Here is a 14,855-nt window from a genome sequence, read left to right on the forward strand (position 1 = left end):
CAGGGAGGTTCTCAATTTGACTGTATTTTTCATGTGTGTTTATATCGTAACTTTATACGGATGTTCTTATAATCGAGAGTAATTGTAGAGTACTTTTTGAGTTATCCACAATAATGCGTATTTAGTTGAATATTTAATCGACTACCTACGTTATATTACTTGTCAATGAAAATCGAAGTCGGTTTTTTTGTTTACGAGCAAACATATTTATATTTATTTTTGCACAGAACAAAATTGTTAACTGTTTGCGACCCCTGCATGATGCGTAAAACGATCCCTATTCTATCGACGAGTGTTTAATATCGTCATTATCTGATGATAATGCCTATTGCAGTCCACTGCTGGACATAGGCCTCCCCAAGTTCGCACCAGACATCCCGGTTTTCCGCAATCCTCATCCTGCCCACACCGGCAATCTTACGTAGATCATCGGTCCAACGGGCCGGAGGACGTCCTACCCTACGTTTGCTAAGACGCGTTCTCCATTCCAGGATCCGTCTGCTCCAGCGGCCATCGGTCCTGCGACACAGATGACCAGCCCACTGCCACTTCAACTTGCTAATTCTGTGGGCTATGTCGGTTACTCTCTACTCTCTATGTTCGTTTTCTCTGTTTAATATGACCATATTATATTTATCTCCTAGGAAACTGTCTCAATTTTAGTTTCGAAAGTTACTTACAAAACATTAAATTGACTTATCAATCCACGTCTACGATTCGATAATTGACAAGCTCGTGTATCTAATAAAGGAATTCCCATTTTAATGAACGTTATTAGTATAAATTAGGTTTCCTTTTACTTCAGTCCTTAAATTAGTCATGTACTTGTACGAATATGTTTGGTATTTTGTAATGTAATTTATATATTTGGTACACGTATAAAAAAATAAACACATGAGTTCTCGCCTTTTTTGGCGCGAACTTGTGGAGGCCTATATCGAGCAGTGGACTGCGATAGATTGAAATGATGATGATGACTGATAATTTTTTTTTTTTTACCTTAAATTTATTGAAGTGGAACACAGCCCGAATAAGGAAGTATCTTGGCAGTACAGAAGGTCACAGCTACAGAATGCTGCTCTCGAGTAGTGTTGCGTTCCTGTGGTGTGGTACTCCTGTGAGTAAGGCGGCCAGAGCTCCTAGAATAGCTCGCGGACAGGGTCAGTGTTGTTGTTCCATTGCTAATTCCATTCCTAGTGTAGCAAGCGTCCGTAGGCTATGGTTATACGCTTACCATCAGACGTAGCATACGCTTGTTGTCCAACCTCGTATTATAAAAAAAAAACTCGTTTTCCTTCAAGACATGTAACAAGACAAGCTGTGCCCACAACTCCGTTTACGATTCTCATCGCTCACATTAGCCTACGCTTCTGAAGCATTCAGAACAAAAACTAACTAACTTGGCCAGAAAAATGATTCTACGATATGCTATCCACCGTATAAAAGCTTAAATTTATTTGTAATACAAATTTTAACGGCTTAAAACAATTTTCTACTCAAGTAAGTAGCATCAAAGTTGAATATTTAAGAGATAAAAGGTAAAACTACGATGCCTTTAACTGTGTAATCTGCGCTAGCTGAACGCTATTTAACAAAGAATGTAATTGAATAAGTAATACTGATCTTTATCCTAAAACAATTCGAATCTAAGACCATCTAAAGCTTTAAAATGTAATAATAAGTAAGTCTCGAAGACTAGCGTCGTATAATAAGTGTGAAGTATTTTAACGTATTAGTTTAATAAGAAATTAAGAGGCCAATTTAAATAAATATTTTAGATTCAGATAGCCTACTTATCACTGTATAATATAATAGGCTATGAAATCTTGTAATTTAATTTACGATATACAAGGCTATTATATTATGAGATGTTTGATATAAACAATAATTAACAAACAGTTAAACTGTATATTACACCTGACTTGCTGCTGTTGATTATGGTAGATAAAAGATATAAAAATAAAAGTTAAAATATAAATATATTTGCTAATATTTAATTGCTATGAATGAGCTCACGAACGCGCTGTACGATTATGATATGTGAACGTGAACTGATGTATTTAGCTGATGAATCGTGCAACTAACGTAAACTGCTGATCGGGCGATATGTATGTGCGGCTGAACCGTACAAACAATATGATAGGTATATAGACTCATAAGAGACTCAACACGATGACTCACGATTTGACGACGCGGTAGCGCAGCGGTAATAGCACTGGCTGTTGCGCTGGCGGTCGCGGGTTCGATGCCCGCTCACGACAGACATCTGTATCGACTATATAGATGTTAGTCGTGATCTGAATATGTGTTTCCGGACCTCCAACACAGAAGAAAACCCTACTGGGGGATCCGTTGAATGTGAAGGGTTTATTATTATTTATTATTATTATTAACAAGGGCTAAATTAATCGTCCAATTAAATCAACATTTTGAATTATATTTATGACCAAACCAATGGACACTCCATTTACGCATCGGTTTACATAAAAGACAGATATGTATGTAATTTTGAATAACTATCTGCATTGATTCTGCGACATTTATGTTAATATTTAATTATTTAAATTTATTGAAAAGAATAATGACTGCCAATTTTATTGTTTTTGTTCGTACAATGAATGCGTTGTTTTACCGGCTTTGAAGTAATTTATATTGCTTTTAATACACATTTGTTTTTGAAGCTGAGGTAATATGGAAAATACACATAAAATGTGTAAAGAGATAATTTTAAAACAACTTTTACATATTTTTACTCATATTTTATTTATTAGTTTATATAAAAAAATCATTCAGATTAATGGCTTCCAACAGTGCCAAATTAGAACAGATGATTTCGCCAATGTCACGTAGAATGGAAAAGACATGGAGGAGAATAATCGGTGCGGTTGAGAATACAGCATCAATAGAATTTTAAAGATCGTAGAAATAGTAGTTATTTTATAGTTAACCCGTAATATAAATATTAAATAAGTTTATGAAACTGTCAATTCGATTTCAAATTAGAATTTTGTTTTTCTGTTATCTTTATCTATTTTTCTAATTTTTAACCAAGTCCAAAAAATGAGATGGTTCTCTATTCGAATTTATTTTTCATGTGTGTCATAACTTAACGATTTTGATGATTCTTTTTGTATTCGAATCTTGTGGTGTGTCATGTGGTCTCATTAAAATTTGATACAAATCTAACGATTACTTTTTGAGCCATCCCTAATAATGCATACGCATAAGTGACGATTGTATCGACTACCTACATCGTATTATTTGTCGATGTACTTGAGATCGGTTTTTTCCGTTTGTGAGCAAGCAATGATGAGAATAAAGGTTTTTTTTTTATCGTACAATTTTCTTATCATTAGTATCTATAGTTGATTGAATAGTGGGATAATCTTTAGCATGTTTTAATTATTGTCAATTGCCGTAATAGCTTTCACTTTGTTTTTTGCCCGTCATCAAAATCAAAATCAAAAATATCTTTAATCCAATACATTTCGAAATAACCCTCCAATCTTCATTTCACAAATTAACATTTAAATTATTTTTATCAAAATTTAATTTTAATTATTATCGAATTATAACAAATGATGTGTACGGGTTACCGCACACTCAGCAATTATCTTTGCGATCTAATTACCTTCTTTAATTTAGATTACTTCTTTTCTTTCAAAATTGCTATTTTTGCACATAACCTTAAATTTTTGTACTGTACATATGAGATCGTACATACTTCTGTTTTAGATCGACTTTCATTCTATTTGGTTTCTGGAACCTTCCCTGATTTGTCGTCAATAATTACAAGTTCTTTGTCAAAGGGTAGGTTACATAAAACGGTTTACAGAAAACGTAACCATTATTTCAACTTTCTATTTTTGAGAGTTCGCAAGACAGAACAACATATTTTGATTCAACTACAAAATAATTAAAAATTAAAGTAACGACAAAGTATAAAAAAAAAATATAGTGAACGTTTATCTATTCTTCTTCTTCTATATATAAATACGTGAAGCGAAAATTTGTACCCCTTTTTACGAAAATTGCGCGGACGGAGGAGTATGAAATGTACGCACTGATAGTTTATATAGAGACGGAGTGCAGAATGCTAATTTTTTTTTTAAATTTTACATAAAAAAAGTATATTAAATTAATAAAAAAATCATCACACATTGAAATACACACGCATATTATACTCTTTTATTGATTGTCAAAGTCTGTAGTCAAAAGAAATTTTAAAAAAAGGGGTTCTTTCACAACAATTTAAATTTTTGATTATGGTCGAATTTCGATCACTGGGCGACCACTAGTGAAAGCTTATTACTAGAATATCCTCCTGTCAAAATAATCAAATTAGTGAAACCAGAGTAAAATCAGCACGCCAACATTTCAACTCCATGCACATTATTATAACGAACCAAATACTCGTAATTTACAATTCTGTAAAATTATACAAAATTTCTACTGGAGAAAAGCTTATTGTGGAGTCGTCGTGAAATATTTAAAACAGCCTACGTTGGCTAAAACAAAAGGGACTACATCATTCCTGTTGCATATTATTAACGTACCATTTACGTAATACGCTACCTTCATATTTTTTTGCTTTTGAAGCTATTATGTTAATCTTTCACTTCATTTATATGATTTTGATTTATGCCGTTCCGTTCTTTACGATTTTATTGTTTAACTTTTTTAAAGTTTATTACATTTATTTTTTGTTCATGCAATAGTGTTTCTTAAAAATTATTTTTTTATTATCCTTACTAATGTTAATTTAAAGATTTGATTATGTAATTAAATCATAGATTAAATTATTATTTTAATGAACTAATCTGTCAACGAATTAAGATTGATAACTTTGTGATACATTATTTCATTCATTTCAATAAAGGGCTTTTAATTGAGTAGTTCTCCAATATTACTTAGTAAGGAGAGGATACAAAGAAGATGGTTCGTTGCGGTCGAGATTGCAACCTTAATAAAAATTTTAAGACTGTAGAAATAGTAGGTGTTTTATGGTTAACTCTTAACCTACAACAACATAAACATTTCAATTATAATAAACATACTGAGCTATACTCTCTCTTTATTATCTTTTTAAGATTCACATAGCTTTAAATAACTTAGTTCATAGTGATGCCTTGCATGGCGCAGTTTGCAATGAGCCTTCTTTCTTGTCCTTTTTTTACGTGGGGAAAATCCTCATGGACACCTCATAGTGTGACAAACTCTTACTTCCTAAAAACCATCCACGTGTGAGCAGACCTCCGCCTAAGTGGGGCGAGATAAGATCACGCTAGCATGCACCACCCCGTCCAGGTGGATGGCCCGAATGAGATCATGCAAACCCCGACACCTAGAGCATGCACCCACAAGACCACCCCTCCCGACGACGCGTGGAACGTGGTCTCAAGCCAGCCAAAGATCCCCCGATCAGCCGGCCATCCCACCTAAGGGACGCTCAACCGGACCAGCCTACCGTCTGCAGAATGGGGACACATGTCCAGGAACGTCCCTTCTCTAAGCCCGGTAGGTCTGACCTCCCACGCCTGGGTGCACGGCGTCCGCCCGGGGGACGCGCCCAGTAGGAGATCCAACAACTTCCCCGGGCAGAAGCCTTCTAGTCCTGGGTTCGATTCCCAGGCGGCGGTCTTCTTCTGCGAAGAGGTAATGAAGCAGAAAGAGGCCGCGAAGCAGGCCAGGGAGAATGACGCCTCCGCTGACCCACTCCGGGTTCAGACGTACGGGGGCAAGGAGGAGATGTTTTACCCACCTCCTCCCCCCTCGTAACAGTGGGGTTGGCGACCAATAGTCGGGAGACTTCGGCCGGCCGGATGAAACGACCCCACAAGTCTGAAGGGTGGCCTTGTAGTGAGTGAGGTCACCCCACCAATGGGCCGCGGCCCGGTGCGAAGTGGCGAATGCTAGCGCGACCTCATCTCGCCCCACCCAGGTGGACGACTGCTCACAGGTGGTGGTTTTTTAGTCAGTAGGAGTCCGAAATAACCATCTGGCGCCCCCGCGCCGGTGGATATCCATGATTCCCCACGTAAAAAAAAGGGGTTCGATTCCTGTCTCGACCTATGAATATATGTATATCTATCTTTATACGAATTATTTATATGTACGATTATTGTTATTACGAAAAGTATGTATCTATATCGGCCAGCTGATACCTTAAACCGACGTAACCGACCGTAAGTGAACGTTAAGCATAGTTATTTATTTGATTAATCTTCTTATTATCGTGTCATTCTATGTCAGTCTAGTTGATTAGTAAATCTAGTAACTATTACAGAAATAACTTTCTCTAATACTAGCATCTTGAATCCCATGTAGACCAATAACTTGTATAAATACATGTATAATAACGAATCGCGCAATCGGTGTCTTTCGGTAACCCTCCAGGGACGGTTTGCAACTAAACTATGTATTTTCATGATAATATGTTAAGATACATTAATATAGGTCACTTAAACACATTTAGCATTTGTGTAGTGTAGTTATGACATGAAATATGGAGTATAGTTGTATGTGTTTGGATGGTTACACGCAAGTACGTTTACGGCAATACGTATCTACGCCTCTTTCTCCATGTAAGAGAAAGATTGGAGCTTAATCCACTACACTGCTCCACTGCAGGTTGGCGGATATGTTCTCCACTATGAATAACGATCGCAACCAGGTATTTATGATAACAGCCAGGACCGACAACTTAACTTGCTCACCGAGGCACGTGGAGAAGATAACCAAACCGAAAAGAAATATTTGTAAATACAAACAAATCCCGAGCGGAATCGAGACAGCAAACCACCGGTGTTTTAGGCGCCTACACCCACCACTATACCAGAGCGGTTATTATACTAGTACACAATTAACTCAATACTGTACAATGACTAACCGTTCCAATAATAATTTATCTCTTATTTAACTTACTATAGATTAAATTTTGACACAGTTCGTAGGAAGCTTAAGTCAAACTTCTATCTCTAGGCAGTAAAATCAAAGATTGATAAAATATTGGAACCTGTCATTAGCAATAACTATAATGTATATCTAATATATTATTGCATTATTACTTAGATTATCTACATACTGAATTATTGTTTTCTGATATTTACGCGAATTCCTCTCATTATAATGAAACAACTCGTACTCGTTCGTCACGGACTTTGGACCTGTCTTCCAATGACCATCGTTGCTTATCCGAAACGAGCATTTAAAAAACTTGATGAACCGCGATAAAATCCGAAAAAGTTCATTATAATATTAAATTAATATTTTTTTCATCACATTAATAAATAATTCAATTTTCGATGTATTGACACAGTAGTCACAGAAACTGGCTGTTGTACTAACGGTCACAGATTCGATAAAAGTATATGACAATGATTTGTATAGGCTATACAGATGATTGTCACTGTCTGGATATTTGTCTTATTTCTTCCAAACCCTCGAGAAAAGTTTTTGACCCTACTAAAGGGCGTTGAGAGTGAAGCCTATACTTATTTACTACGTCCGGTTCTTACATTCGAAAATCTATACTAATATTGTTCTCTATTCTGTTTATTTTTGTTCTATTCTGTTCTATGCTGTTCTATTCTGTTCTATTCTGTTCTGTTCTATTCTATTTTGTTCTCTATTCTGTTTAGTTTTGTTCTGTTCTGTTCTTTTCTGTTCTCTACTATTCTGTTCTCTTCTGTTCTATTCTGTTCTTATTCTATTCTATCTGTTCTATTCTGTTCTTATTCTGTTCTGTTCTATTCTATTCTGTTCTATTCTTTTATGTTCTATTCTGTTTTATTCTGTTCTATTCTGTCCTATTCTGTTCTATTCTGTTCTCTTCTATTCTATTCTGTTCTATTCTGTTCTATTCTGTTCTATTCTATTCTATTCTGTTCTATTCTGTTCTATTCTGTTCTTATTCTATTCTATTCTGTTCTGTTCTTATTCTGTTCTATTCTATTCTGTTCTATTCTTTTCTGTTCTATTCTGTTCTATTCCTATTCTGTTCTATTCTGTTCTATTCTGTTCTGTTCTATTCCATTCTATTCTATTCTGTTCTGTTCTGTTCTATTCCATTCTATTCTATTCTGTTCTATTCTATTCTGTTCTGTTCTGTTCTAATCTGTTCTAATCTGTTCTATTCTGTTCTATTCTGTTCTATTCTGTTCTATTCTAATCTATTCTGTTCTATTCTGTTCTATTTTGTTCTATTCTATTCTGTTCTGTTCTATTCTATTCTGTTCTGTTCTATTCTATTCTGTTCTGTTCTATTCTGTTCTGTTCTTATTCTGTTCTGTTCTTATTCTGTTCTATTCTATTCTGTTCTATTCTATTCTGTTCTGTTCTATTCTATTCTATTCTATTCTATTCTATTCTGTTCTATTCTTTTATGTTCTATTCTGTTTTATTCTGTTCTATTCTGTCCTATTCTGTTCTATTCTGTTCTCTTCTATTCTATTCTGTTCTATTCTGTTCTCTTCTATTCTATTCTGTTCTATTCTGTTCTATTCTGTTCTATTCTGTTCTATTCTGTTCTATTCTGTTTTATTCTGTTCTATTCTGTCCTATTCTGTTCTATTCTGTTCTCTTCTATTCTATTCTGTTCTATTCTGTTCTATTCTGTTCTATTCTGTTCTTTTCTGTTCTATTCTGTTCTATTCTGTTCTATTCTGTTCTTATTCTATTCTGTTCTGTTCTTATTCTGTTCTATTCTATTCTGTTCTATTCTTTTCCTTTCTATTCTGTTCTATTCTTATTCTGTTCTATTCTAATTTATTCTGTTCTGTTCTATTCCGTTCTATTCTTATTCTGTTCTATTCTATTCTGTTCTGTTCTGTTCTATTCCATTCTATTCTATTCTGTTCTATTCTATTCTGTTCTATTCTGTTCTAATCTGTTCTAATCTGTTCTAATCTGTTCTATTCTGTTCTATTCTGTTCTATTCTGTTCTATTCTGTTCTTATTCTATTCTATCTGTTCTATTCTGTTCTTATTCTGTTCTGTTCTATTCTATTCTGTTCTATTCTTTTATGTTCTATTCTGTTTTATTCTGTTCTATTCTGTCCTATTCTGTTCTATTCTGTTCTCTTCTATTCTATTCTGTTCTATTCTGTTCTATTCTATTCTATTCTGTTCTATTCTGTTCTATTCTGTTCTTATTCTATTCTATTCTGTTCTGTTCTTATTCTGTTCTATTCTATTCTGTTCTATTCTTTTCTGTTCTATTCTGTTCTATTCCTATTCTGTTCTATTCTATTCTATTCTGTTCTATTCCATTCTATTCTATTCTGTTCTGTTCTGTTCTATTCCATTCTGTTCTATTCTGTTCTATTCTGTTCTATGCTGTTCTATTCTGTTCTATTCTGTTCTCTTCTATTCTGCTCTGTACTATTCTGTTCTGTTCTATTCTATTTTGTTCTCTTTTCTGTTTAGGTTTGTTCTATTCTGTTCTACGCTGTTCTATTTTGTTCTGTTCTGTTCTTTTCTGTTCTCTACTATTCCGTTCTGTTCTATTCTGTTCTCTTCTGTTCTATTCTGTTCTTATTCTATTCTATTCTGTTCTGTTCTATTCCGTTCTGTTCTATTCTATTCTGTTCTGTTCTGTTCTATTCTGTTCTTATTCTGTTCTATTCTATTCTGTTCTGTTCTGTTCTATACTATTTTGTTCTTTATTCTGTTTAGTTTTGTTCAAATTTCAAGATTCTTACTTCAAAAACATAGGACTTTCATACAAACTACCAACCCCCGTTTTACCCTCTTAGGAATCGAGTTTTGTAAAATACGCCCTATAAGGAACCTACTTGAAGATTTTAAATTTGTAGCTGTTATAGTTTCGGAGATTTCGTGATAACTGAATCAACCTACCATCCCCTGTTTAAACCCCAAAAGGGAATTGATTTCTAAAGATAAATTATTTGGACACCTTCTCATCTTATATAGAGCATACATTTTAATTTTCAAGTCTCTTACTTCAAAAACATAGGACTTTCATACAAACTTCCAACCCCCGTTTTACCCCTTTAAGGGTCGAGTTTCGTAAAATCCGATAATGTACTACGACTTTGCAGAAGACATCGTTATTTACGAAAAGTGTCACGACAGAATATATCTACTTATATATAACTACTAGCTGTGCCCGCGGCTTCGCCCGCGTTAAAATCAGTGTGTCACAAAGTTTTCCCGGCAAACTTCCAGTGAAACTCTCATTAAAATCGGCTTAGCCGTTCCTTAAACCTTCCTCTTGAACCGCATGAAAATCCGTTCAGTAGATTTTGAGGAAATCGATCATATATACTTTTGGGGACTTTGTTTTATAATACACTAACTGTTGTCCGCGACTACATCCGCGTGGTTATGAAGATATATATGCAATACTATTAAGACGTTTAACGCATTTTTTTATTTCAGTCACTTGAAATGCTTATCACGCTGAGTAACTTTTGAAAGGGCACAGGTAGTATAATTTAATAGTTATTTTTATAAAACCTCTCTATACACCACATTTTTAGTTTTATTTTCAGGCTGCAGTATAAATAACCTATCAGGCGAACTTATAGCTACTATATATGTCTCATAAAAACCATCAACCCCAATTAAACCCCCTTAGCGGTGGAATATCGCAAAATCCGTTCTTAGCGGACGTCTACTAACTATAATCTACCTCCCTGCTAAATTTCTTCTTTGTCCATCCTAAATCGTTCGAGAGTTCTCGTGATGAGTGAGATGAGTGAGTTAAATATTTTAATTTCGATTTGTTTTCTAAAAATACATTATTTGGACACCTTTTGGTGAAAAGAACTCTATAGATGGTGATCTATAGAGTATAAATTTCAAATTTCAAGTCTCTTACTTCAAAAACATAGGACTTTCATACAAACTTCCAACCCCCGTTTTACCCCCTTAGGGGTCGAGTTTCGTAAAATTCCTTCTTAGGGGATGTCTACGTCCTATAAGAAACCTACCTGCCAATCATTACAGCCTATACAGTCCACTGCTGGACACAGGCCTCCACAAGTTCTGTTCTTATTCTGTTCTATTCTGTTCTATTCTGTTCTATTCTGTTCTATTCTGGTCTATTCTGTTCTATTCTGTTCTATTCTGTTCTGTACTATTCTGTTCTGTTCTATTCTGTTCTGTTCTATTCTGTTCTATTCTGTTCTATTCTGTTCTGTTCTATTCTGTTCTGTTTTTATTCTGTTTTATCCTATTCTGTTCTGTTCTATTCTATTTTGTTCTCTACTCTGTTTAGTTTTGTTCTGTTCTGTTTTTTTCTGTTCTCTACTATTCTGTTCTGTTCTATTGTGTTTTCTTCTGTTCTGTTCTGTTATTATTCTATTCTGTTCTGTTCTATTCTATTCTGTTCTGTCCTTATTCTATTCTATTCTGTTCTTATTCTGTTCTTATTCTGTTCTATTCTGTTATATTCTGTTCTGTACTATTATGTTCTATTCTATTCTGTTCTGTTCTTATTCTGTTCTATTCTGTTCTGTTCTATGCTGTTCTATTCTGTTCTGTTCTATTCTATTCTTATTCTGTTCTATTCTGTTCTTTTCTATTCTGTTCTGTTCTATTCTGTTCTGTTCTATTCTGTTCTGTACTTATTCTGTTCTATTCTATTCTGTTCTGTTCTGTTTTTTTCTGTTCTCTACTATTCTGTTCTGTTCTGTTCTTATTCTATTCTTTTCTGTTCTATTCTATTCTGTTCTGTCCTTATTCTATTCTATTCTATTCTTTTCTCTTCTTATTCTGTTCTATTCTGTTCTTATTCTGTTCTATTCTGTTCTATTCTGTTCTGTACTATTCTGTTCTATTCTATTCTGTTCTGTTCTTATTCTGTTCTATTCTATTCTGTTCTGCTCCTGTTCTGTAAAATCCATTCTTAGGGATGTTTAAGCCTTATAAGGAGCCTACCTGCCAAATTTCAAGCTTGTAGGTGTTATAGTTTCGGAGATTTCGTGATAACTAAGTCAACCTACCATCCCCCGTTGTAACCCCAAAATGGATTTATTTTCTAAAGATACATTATTTGGACACCTCACCATCTATAGAGCATACGTTTTAATTATGTTTATAATTATAAATTATAATTATATATTATATTATATTTTATAATTTCAAGTCTCTTACTTCAAAAACATAGGATTTTCATACAAACTTCCAACCCCCGTTTTAACCCCTTAGGGGTCGAATTTCGTAAAATCCGTTCTTAGCGAATGTTTACGATCTATAAGGAGCGTACCTGCTAAATTTCAAGTTTATAGGTGTTATAGTTTCGGAGATTTTGTGATGAGTGAGTCAACCTACCATCCCCCGTTTTAACCCCAAAAGGGAGTTGATTTCTAAAGATAAATTATTTGGACACCTTCTCATTTTATAAAAAGCGTACAGTTTAATTTTCAAGTCTCTTACTTCAAAAACATATGACTCTCATACAAACTTCCAACCCCCATTTTACCCCCTTAGGGGTTGAGTTTCGTAAAATCCGTTCTTAGCGGATGTTTGCTTCCTATAAGGAGCCTACCTGCCAAATTTCAAGTTTGTAGGTGTTATAGTTTCGGAGATTTCGTGATGAATGACCTTTCACGTTTATATATATTATAGATTATAGTTATGCCACAATAATTTTAAATATTCGAATCTAAATAAATAAATAAAATTGGAGTGTATGTTTGTTATCTATATCTTAAACATATATAAAAGCGGAAGGTCACTCATCACGAAATCTCCGAAACTATAACACCTACAAACTTGAAATTTGGCAGGTAGACTCCTTATAGGACGTAGACATCCGCTAAGAAGGAATTTTACGAAACTCGACCCCTAAGGGGGTAAAACGGGGGTTGGAAGTTTGTATGAAAGTCCTATGTTTTTGAAGTAAGAGACTTGAAATTTGAAATTTATACTCTATAAATGGTGAAAAGATGTCCAAATAATGTATTTTTAGAAAACAAATGGAAATTAAAATATTTTAAAAGTTCACTCACTACTCACGACTCACTCATCACGAGAACGCAAAAACCGCTGGATGATCCATCCATCTAGGATGGACAAAGATGAAATTTAGCAGGGAGGTAGATTATAGTTAGTAGACTTCCGCTAAGAACGGATTTTGGGATATTCCACCGCTAAGGAGGTTTAATTGGGGTTGATAGTTTGTATGAGACATATACAGTAGCTATAAGTTCGCCTGATAGGTTATTTATACTGCAGCCTGAAAATAAAACTAAAAATTTGGTGTATAGGGAGGTTTTATAAAAATAACTATTAAATTATACTAAATTGTGTCTTTTCAAAAGTTACTCAGCGTGATAAGCATTTCAAGTGACTGAAATAAAGAAATAATTTGCGATAAACATCTTGATCGTAGTCGTAGTCGCGCAACAGTTTGTGTGTTATAAAACAAAGTCCCCAAAAGTGTATGTGATCGATTCCCTCAAAATTTACTGAACGGCTAAGCCGATTTTGATGAGAGTTTGACTGGAAGTTTGCCTCGAAAACTTTGTGACACACTGATTTCAACGCGGGCGAAGCCGCGGGCACAGCTAGTATTAAAATAAACGCTTTTTACTAAACGCATATGGATGTATACACGGTACATATACCAAATTGATATTTTTAAAATTTTTGTCTGTTGTCTGTCTTTTTGTTCGAGCTAATCTTTGAAACGGCTGGACCGATTTGGAAGGTAATTTCATGGGCTACATAATAAGAAGTAACTTAAGCTACTTTTATTTTAAAAATATTTAAAATAAAACAATAACTTTTTTGTTAAATGCCATGCGGACGAATTTGCGGGCACAGCTAGTTTTGATTATAAGTTGTTCGTAAGACAAACGAATCGTTCCTTTAATATAAGAACTGGACATTAATAGACGCTATATAAAATATACCAATACAAAAATACTCTTTAAAGATGTCATAATAACGATAAAATTCTTTGGAATTATATCGTTAATCAGGAATAACTTTATGCATATATAATTAAATCATATTTATGTACCTAATGAAAAATATGAATATACATTTAAGATTTAATAAATGTATTAATTAATTTATAAATAGTTCTTGTGAAAATTAAAATTGAAACGGATTAATTTGTGTTAATTTATTATAAATATATCTACATATTTAATGTATAGTATTTTAATTTGATTAATAAGCTTTTCTATTGATGCACCTACATAGGAAAGCAGGGTAGTTTGTTTGATCGCGTAAATCTCACGTAGGCTATAAGTTACCAAGTTAAGGACCCCCTCGGTATATAGTTATCCCTCGGTATTTATCAAAGATCAATAGCGATTGTGATTTATGGTCGCGAGATGATTCGCCAAACCACATTGGAACAGCATGGTGAATAAGCTCCTACCCTGCTCCTATATTTAGAAGATATACCAATAATGTTCATGAACATTGCGTCTACCTTAGTACATTTGTCTTATACTACATAATTAAATATACAAATTTGTCAAGAAGAAGCAAAAACCGGAGATCGAACTGCGACTGCAAATTGTAATACCAAGTTTATGTGACCACTACACCTTAAGTCGTCAATACAATGACGAGAATTGTAAGTAACTACTAATTTGTCGTTAATACCTTCAACATAATAACAATAGGTATACCAATACATTTGAATAGACAATGGTTCAACATGATATTGTAATTATCTATAACCACATAAGAATACTATATACGCACGCTTGACCTTTGAGCGTTACGAAAAGAGTGATCGGACGAAGGGAATCGATGTTGAGAAGGAGATATAAGTCAGTGAAGATAGAAAGAGAAAGAGTTACGTTTTTACGAAATTTTATTTCAGTTGTGTGACCTAAAGCACGCTCTTTTATTTGTTTGTGTTTACG

Source organism: Melitaea cinxia, chromosome 28 (genome assembly GCF_905220565.1).
Source record: "Melitaea cinxia chromosome 28, ilMelCinx1.1, whole genome shotgun sequence".
NCBI classification, from domain to species: domain Eukaryota; kingdom Metazoa; phylum Arthropoda; class Insecta; order Lepidoptera; family Nymphalidae; genus Melitaea; species Melitaea cinxia.